The sequence below is a fragment of the Trachypithecus francoisi genome, unplaced genomic scaffold (assembly GCF_009764315.1).
Source record: "Trachypithecus francoisi isolate TF-2019V2 unplaced genomic scaffold, Tfra_2.0 Lachesis_group15, whole genome shotgun sequence".
In the NCBI taxonomy this organism is placed as follows: domain Eukaryota; kingdom Metazoa; phylum Chordata; class Mammalia; order Primates; family Cercopithecidae; genus Trachypithecus; species Trachypithecus francoisi.
The window spans coordinates 21,192,303-21,201,738 of NW_022681460.1; the positions used below are offsets into that span (position 1 = coordinate 21,192,303).

At 39.1% G+C, this 9,436-nt stretch overlaps 1 non-coding gene across 1 annotated transcript; it reads right to left on the reverse strand.

The window, feature by feature from the left end:
- Positions 1 to 1,662: 1,662 nt before the first annotated feature.
- LOC117098219 lies at positions 1,663 to 1,801 on the reverse strand. The gene has a single exon (XR_004443262.1). It is a non-coding gene; the product is annotated as a U4 spliceosomal RNA (small nuclear RNA).
- Positions 1,802 to 9,436: the final 7,635 nt, after the last annotated feature.

Sequence of the window (9,436 nt, forward strand, 5' to 3'; positions counted from 1 at the left end):
ACCATTGCCTGGGCAGCAGAGCAAGACACTGTTTCTAAAAACAAACAAACAAAAAGGGGGCTATGAAAGATGTTTAAGTCTATGATCTTCAAAGCAGTGAAAAATAGAATTTTATATGCAAAATCTCATACAAACACCCTCTCCTCAAGACTACATTACGATCTGTTACCTGTTATTACACTTTTGAAGTTGAAAATGAAACAGAGAACTAGTTATTTTGCCCAAGGCCATGTAGCTAATAAGGGGCTATCATAGGATTTAAATCTAGATCTATCTGATAACAAAGTCAGTATGATTTCCACCCCACCACATTGCAAAGGCAAAGGAGTTTTCTCCCAAGGCTTTTGTTTTGCCTGCATAACATCACCATTGCTGTCTTTATCTTTTTATTTTCTGTTATGACTGCATCATTCATTACCAAGTTTTTCATGTTACCTTTTACCTACGTCTTTACTTACATTTGTGTGCGTGTGTGTTTGTTGTTTTATTTTGTTGCTTTAGGAGGAGAATGTTGCATTTTTGACACCACACACTTTTCGAATTATACATCTCCATAGTGTTTATGTATCTACTTTAGAATATTGTACTGTGTGCATATTTCATTGATTGAAAATGTAAAATGTTTCAGTTTTGTGGACATTTGGGATACTAAAGACTGTTAGAAACTGGTCGTAGTTCGTAAATTTGAAACAGAAACAAAGGCTTGGCATGTTGGCTCATACCTGCAATTTCATTACTCTGGGAGGCTGAGGCAGGCTGACTGCTTGAGTTCAGGAGTTCGAGACCAGCCTGGGCAACATAGCAAAACCCCATCTCTGCAAAAAATTTACTAAAATAAGCTAGGCGTGATGACATGTGCTTGTAGGCCTGGCTACTCTGGAAGCTGAAGTGCGAGGATCACTTGAGCCCTGGAGGTCGAGGCTCTGGTGAGTTGTGATTATGCCTTTGCACTCCAGCATGTACAAAAGACATTGTCTCCAAAGGAAAAAAAAAAATCTTAAATCATGGCTATGTTGCTAATTCATGGATTCACTGTTATACCAGATTTTATTAGGTGCCATATAATCCAAATTCTTTTGATATTTAGAGCTTAAAAAACAGAATCCACATGCAACAATAGCTGCAACATAGAATTTTAGAATCAGGAGATATAGATTATTTAGTAGTTGTAAGTAATCAAGAAAAAAAACATGTCTTTGGACTCTGTGTTCATCATGGCTTTTTTGAGGGGGGAGGGGGGACAGGGTTCTCATTGTGTCCCTCAGTCTGGAGCGCAGTGGCTCAATTTCGGCTCACTGCTGCCTTGACTTCCCAGGCTCAAGTGATCCTCCCACCTCAGCCTCTGGAGTAGCTGGGTCTACAGATACATACTACCATGCCTGGCCAATTTTTTTTGTATCTTTTCTAAAGACGGGGTTTCATCATGTTGCCCAGGCTGGTCTTGCACTGCTAGGTTCAAGTAATTCACCTGCCTCTACCTCTCAAAGTGCTGGGATTACAGGTGTAAGCCAGCATGCCCAGTCCATATGGTAAGGGTTGGCATGGTGAAATTAATTCATAGGAAAAATGTACCCAGAAAAATGACTCTCATAATATGCTCTGAATATAATGCATTTTCTCTTGGCCATGCCTTATTATCATTATTTATTTTCTTTTGTTCAGTCTCCATAAAGACACTCAAAAATTGCCCATGCTGACTACATTTGAAGTCATCATGGTGAGATATTGGGAAGTTTTCAATTAGCAATAATCACACATTAGATAAACCTCACTGACTATGATACTGCCATGGTGCAGAGGTAGGTAGGCCACACCTTTAGGAAAGATACTTACATGGAGGATTTGCATCAAGAAAATAATTTGCTTTATTTTCTGAAGGTTCTGACTCTGGGAATGCTTTATGTAGCTGTTGTGACACTTTGGAAGAAAATATTATTCAGTAGCAACAAATTTTTTTTAAATGTGACTATTATTACTGTCTAGCTAAATGTGTGTATGAGTGTGTGCATGTGTATTTTAAGTTTACCATGCTACATTATCACGGCCATAGTAAGCAGTGTGATGATCGTAAGAAATTGACAATGGACAGTGATGTTCATGATAGCTGAAGGTATAAAACAGCAATGCCAGTGGAATATTTATTACTTTTTAAAAGGTGTTTAGAGTAAAAGAATCAGTAGTGGAAATAACTTATCCAGATAAAAATGCACTCTTTCATTTTATTTAGGTTAGATATTTTCTGATCATTTAAAAAACATCTTAAATAAATTACTTTCACTTGGCATGAAATTTTCTTTCAGCCAGTGGTTTACATTTATTCTATTTTTGCTGTTGATTCCTTCTTATATCTCATAGTTTCTGTCTGAGAATACTTCTCTCTGAAATACATCCTTTAGATTTTTTTTAAGGTGGTGAGCTCTTTTTAGTTTTTGTCTGATATTTTGTCCTAATTCTGGTATGATATTTTATTTTGACTTTTTTTTTAAAATTTTAACATTTCTTTTAAAATTTCAATAGGTTTTCTCACCACTTGGAGGAACAGGTCATGTTTGGTTACATGAATAAGTTCTTTAGTGTCATGTCTGAGATTGTGGTGCATCCGTCACCCGGGCAGTGTACACTGCATCTCATGTGTAGTCTTTTACGCCTTGCCTCCTCCCACCCTTTCCTCTGAGTCCCCAAAGTCCATTGTATCATTCTTAGGACTTGATAAGAAATTTAAAGACATTGAGTGAATGAATTTAAAATGTATGCAACCTTGTCTTCACACGTTGGCAGTATTTCGTGTTTTGGTAGCTTCTCTGGTCATTTTCCCCTGTGGCCATCTTTCTACTCACTGTAATAGAAATAATATCCGTAAGCAAGAAAATCATTTATGGATTCTTCCAAATACATGAATTCACTGACACAGAAAAGAAAAATGGAACTATGATATGATTTTCATATCATAGTTCCATTTTGGTAGACTCACACATAGAACACTAGGCAACTTTTTTTCCTCTAATAGCTCCTTGCTTTTAAAATTACTTATCTCCTTTCTAAGTTGAGGAAAATGCGTCTTTGCTCATGACTTTCCACTACTATGTAATGTCACATCCTGAGTTTACTCACACCCTGGCTAAACTTTCAATCTGATTTTTTTTCTTTTTCCTCTCTCACTAGGGTATACTCTGACAGTTTTAATAAGAATATCTTTGGACAAATCTCAACTTCTTCTTTTTTTTTCGAGACAGAGTCTCTCTCTGTCACCTAGGCTGGAGTGCAGTGGTGCAATCTCTACTCACTGGAGCCTCTGCTTCCTGTGCTCAAGTGATTCTCCTGCCTCAGCCTCCTGAGTAACTGGGATTACAGGCACATGCCACCAAGCCCGGGTCATTTTTGTATTTTTATAGTAGAGACAGGATTTCATCATGTAACCAGGCTGGTCTCAAACTCCTGACCTCAAGTCATCCACCCGCCTCGGCCTCCCAAAGTGCTGGGATTACAGGCATAAGCCACTGAGCCTGGCCAAATCTCAACTTTTCTGAATATTATTTTCTGTGCAAGTCTAGTCAATTGACTTTGAAAATTTAAAAAGATATTTCAGGAGAAATGAACAACTTTGTATTTTGCACATCATTTCTGAGGAAGTTTTGATTCAGTACACCTTGCATCTGATTCTTTGACTTTTGTTTTAGGTCAGGTCAGATATAGTATATTTAGAAAAGATTGTCATATAACTTTACCTACTAAATTAACCATGTGAAAATTCTCTTTCTAAGAACAAGATAATGAGGCCCTAAATCAAGTTCTGTGCAGAATTTAGGTATAGAAAATTAAATCATTAGGCCGGGCGCGGTGGCTCAAGCCTGTAATCCCAGCACTTTGGGAGGCCGAGACGGGTGGATCACGAGGTCAGAAGATTGAGACCATCCTGGCTAATACGGTGAAACCCCGTCTCTACTAAAAAATACAAAAAAAAAAAACTAGCCAGGCGAGGTGGCGGGCGCCTGTAGTCCCAGCCACTCGGGAGGCTGAGGCAGGAGAATGGCGGGAACCCGGGAGGCGGAGCTTGCAGTGAGCTGAGATCGCGCCACTGCACTCCAGCCTGGGCGACAGAGCGAGACCCCGTCTCAAAAAAAAAAAAAAAAAAAAAGAAAATTAAATCATTTTTAGCACCCAGAGTTTTCTTTCAACACACTGGCACTTTCAACTGACTTCACTAATTAAAAAAAATTAAGTCAGTGTTTAGAAAATTGCTATTTGACACATCTGTGGTCTATGAAATAATGATTAATGTACAAAAAAACACAAACAAAATTTGTGGTTAAGTCATGACGGCACTAGTTATTTTTATCAGCATAAGTTTTCATACTTGTGAGAGCATAATGAGAATCTTCTCATTAGCCTGGTATGTTATTACGCTATTCTCAGAGGTACCTAGGGGTGGGTGGCCAGCAGATGATGTAACCTTTCAGTTGGGGAAAAGCAGTGCTCCTGGATATATATGGCAACCTCATTTTGGAAAGTGTTCTTTTTCTAAGAAGTTTAAAGAAAGGATAACTGCAATTTCTTTCTCTGGATCATAGCATGCCACGTTAATACTCTTAAACCATAAATGTGTTTGAAGAATTAACTAAGCCACAAATATTTTATGGATTAAAACTTTATTGGCAATATTTTCTCTATAATTTAAATTTGCTTTTGATGGTACTTATGATAAGTTTAGCAATTAAAGAATCTTAATTGGTGTTTGGCTTATTATTTTTTTTTTTTTTGCAACAGGGTTTCACTCTGTTGCCCAAGCTGGAGTGCAATGGCTTGATCTTGGCTCACTGTAACGTCTGCCTCCCAGGCTCAAGACATCCTCTCGCCTCAGTCTCCCGAATAGCTGGGACTACAAGCATGAGCCACCGTGTCTGGCCAATTTTAAAATTTCATATAGAGACAGGGTTTTGCTATGTAGCCCAGACTGGTCTCCAACTCCTGGGCTCAAGCAATCCTCCCACCTAGGCCTTCCAAAGTTCTGGGATTACAGTTGTGAGCCGCCACCTCTGGCCTGCTTGAATTTTTAAAAACACCAAAAGTCACTTATGGTCTAATAGTTCTATCCATTTCAGACTGAATTTACACCATCAAATCTGCCCATATATATTTGTCTATGTTCTTAGCCATGATTCAATAGCACCTCCCAAGTTTTCAGGCACTATACTTCCTGTTGGTGGTCCAAATATAAATAAAAGCTGGGCCTGCTCCCAGGGACCCTCACAGTCTAGATGAGGGAGAGACCTTTGTCAACTCTGTGGTAACAGCCTTTGTTAAATTCTATAGGAGGATAAGGGAACACATAGGTAAAGTGGAGAGAGATACCATCGCTCTCAAGGATTTACAAAGGGAGTAAAACTGCCGTGAGATTTCAATGGCTGAACAAAAGTATCAAAAAGAGCCACTTCTGACTGGAATTTTTTTTTTTTTTTTTTTGAGACGGAGTCTGGCTCTGTTGCCCAGGCTGGAGTGCAGTGGCCGGATCTCAGCTCACTGCAAGCTCCACCTCCCGGATTTACGCCATTCTCCTGCCTCAGCCTCCCGAGTAGCTGGGACTACAGGCACCCGCCACCTCGACCGGCTAGTTTTTTGTATTTTATAGTAGAGACGGGGTTTCACCGTGTTAGCCAAGATGGTCTCGATCTCCTGACTTCGTGATCCACCCGTCTCGGCCTCCCAAAGTGCTGGGATGACAGGCTTGAGCCACCGCGTCCGGTCGGAATTTTTTTTTTTTAATTTTGAAATATCAATTTGAAAATTGCTTCTAGATTCAGAAGAAGACCAATCCCACAAGTTGGGACTTATGATTAAATAAATGTAAGGAATGCTGCATTCTCCACTTCCTTCTTAGAGATTCACTGGGCGCATTAACAGATTAAAGGCTCAGAAAAACTGCATTAAATAAACCTGTTAATATTAACACGCTGTCTTTTTTTTTTTTTAAATGTACATGACTATGGAATATCCCTATTACAATCTCTCTTCTGCAGCATGTTTTAGGAAAAGAATCAGAGTTTTCTTTAAGACAAGACAGTTATGAGGCATAGGGATAAGATAGGGAGAAATGTGAGGCTGGGGCCCATATAGAGAGATATAAATGAGATAGGATTTCATTAATAACAAATGTCTGTTTTGAAATTAATATTTATTTTAAAATTATGGAATTTTTTGATGCCCTTGTGAAACGGGACAGGCTCCCTTGCCCCCGGCAGGGTGTGCGAAGTGGGTGTGGCTTGTTTCTTCAGTGCGCCACTGCTCAGACCTCTAGGGGAGCGCACAGATGGGCAGGCTGCAGGGCTCTGACCCCTCGGCAGTGTCTGGGGGTGAGTGTTTATAGTTGAAGCCCCAGTGGGTGTGTGTTGCATTGTGCTCTTTTAGTTTTGCTCTTTTAGTCTGTAGGTGGCTTATGTTAGCTCAATCAGACCTCCGCCTTATCCCAAGGACAGAGGGCTTTCTGTATCTTGAAGTTCTTGCCTTGGTGTACCATAAGAATTGGATTACACGTGGGCTTGGAGAATGAGTGCAAGGTTTTATTGAGTGGAAGTCGCTCTCAGCAGATGGGGGAACCAGAAGAGACATGGTTTTCCCCTGGAGTCGGGCCGCTTGGTGGCCGGGGGTCTCCCTCAGCGGCCCCAGCCAAATTCCACATTGTTCTGCTGGTCAGTGGCCTGCCTGCCAGTACCTGTCGGTGCTTTCCTCTCAAAGTCCAGCCACCTGTGTGTTCCTCCTGTGCGTGTTCCTCCACCAGTGTGCTCCTCTCAACATCCAGCCGCTTCTGTGTCTGCCTTGCTAGGGTCTTGGCTTTTTAAGGCACAGGATGGGGGCTGTGGCAGGCCAGGGTGGTCTTGGCAAATAAAACATTTGCACTGGAAATCCCTGTCCTCACCTAGGTCTGTGGAGGTGGAGCCCTAGCTGGGGACCACACCCTCTTCTACCCAGTACTTTCCCTGTCCCTATCATTTAAAGGGACCTTCCCTTCCCTTCCCAGCATCTCCCTTCCATATCACTTGCTTTAAACACTTACACAGAAATTAAATTTTCGTTTAATTTCAACCAGCAGAATACAGTTAATAACAATGTATTCTTGAAAGCTGCTAAGAGAATAAAGTGTTCTCACCATAAAAAAGATAAGTATGTGAAGTAATGTTTATGCTAATAAGCTCAAATTATCCATTCAACAATGTATATTTATTTAAAGACAACATACCTACCGTACATCGTAAATATATGCAATTTTAATTTGTTAATTTAAAACATTGCTTGCAAAAAAAAATTGAACCAGGAAATTCAACTTTTGTGAAAGTTTTTCATAATGTATAAGACCATCATGAAGCCAGGTGCAGTGGCTCACACCTGTACTCCCAGTACTTTGGGAGGCTGAGGTGGGAGGATTGCTTGTTCCCAGAAGTTCAAGACCAGCCTGGGCAACATGCTGAGACCCTGTCTATAAGAAAAAAAAAATTTAAATAAAGACCGTCATAAGAGATTTTTTAAATGGTATGTGGTGATTCTCTTCACTAATGCACAGTTTGAAAGAACTATGCAATCTCTTTTTTTAAGATCCTGGCAAAATACAGCCATGTTAGTTATATTTATTGCTGTCAGTTTTTTTAGACAGTTATAGCTGTGAATAACATCAGTGGACAAAATCCATTTGTTGTCTGTGGCTGGAAATTCTACAGTTTTTGAAAGCTAGAATTACTTGGGAGTGGCCATTCAAATGTGTCATGAAGGAGATAATAACCTCACTCTTTCCCCTTAAAATCTGGCCCATACAGAATGCCAAAACGCTTATATTATGTTCAAATGAAGTCTGATTTTGAAACAGTTTCTAAAATTGGAAAAGGGATGGCATATTGCAAAATTTACATAAACCATCTCATTCTCGGTGAGATGAAACATTTGTAGTAAACATTAAGAACTCTGTCACTCTCATGCTTTCATTTTCCAAGAATTTGACACAAATTTTGGAGTAACATATCCTAGATACTCAGAGAGATCTCTTTTCCTTTAGCTTAGAGAAATATTTTTTTGTGTTTCTCAAAACTTTGAATTTGCAGGTGACTGCAATATCAAGTCCACATTCCTCTCCAAAACACAGAAAATGTTTTTATATGGAACACTAACACTAAAAATAGGAAAGCTGTTTTGGCTTATAACTACAGAAAATTGTAACATTTAAGGAGAGGAGATCAAGTTTAATTGCTATGTTGTTAGCTAAAGTCTTACTTTGCTTCTATAAATATGTTATATTTAACCTATAAGGATCTGTTTTTATATTTCTTTAAATGAATTAAAAATATGGTGTTTTTTTTTCTCATTTTGCATCATTTGACGTTAAACATTTCTTTTTTACATTATTCATCATCTGTTTCAGTTCTTAGCTTTCTCAAGAAGGAGTCTCTTTGTTCTTTTTTTTTGAGATGAGGTTTTACTCTGTCACCCAGGCTGGAGTGCAGTGGCGTGATTAAGGCTCACTTCAGCCTTGACCTCCTGGGCTCAAGTGATCTTCCCACTTCGGCCTCGCAAGTAGCTTGGACCACAGGCGTGCACCACCATACCTGGCTAATTTTTCTGTTTTTTGTAGAGACAAGGTTTCACCATGTTGCCCAGACTGGAAGTTTCTCTATTCTTTACATGTCCTTTAGTTATTTATATATCGTTAATTTCTTACCAAGTTTTCTTTTTGTATACTTTTTAAATTTATTATATTTTAATTATACAAGGTTGTGATGAGAAATTTGTTTTGTCATAGCTTTGGGCATATTTATCCCCCTTTTTCATTTCCTAACCAATTAGAATGGATTCCTCTTTCTCTGTAGAATAACTACTTGCAGATTGTTAATAAGATTTCCAATAGTCTCTGGAATATTGCATGCCCATAATTTCTGTCTTTAATGAATACCACTTTTCACATGCCATAAGAATTATCGGAGGTAACAGACTAAAAAACATCTCTACATGTAATTTTTAAAATCCTTCAACAAGAAGTGGCTAGGTGAAGAACACATTCTTTGTAGGGGACCTTCCCCTTATGCAGGGAGCAGAGATCTAAAATGGATTAGTATTGGAGAAATACACGTTTGTCCCTTGAGGCTGTTTGAAAAATAGTGGTAGATGGATGTCAAATTTGGATGTGAGGAAATAAAAATTTAGCTAAAATAATTGATTTTGGAAGTCAGAGCAACCTACATATTTGGGTCAATAAAATGCTGCACTGAGCAAAGCTCTACCTCCTACCTGTTTAATATCTGTGTGGGAGGGAAAATTTGGACTCCGCAGAAAACAAGCCCAACAAGAATTAAAGAGCCAAATATTTAAATATTGTGTGATTCATTTTCTTGGAGTAACCCCACTAGGCTGTGAACGTGTCTTAATGCACACATATCAACCAAAGTCCTCACGGGTCAGC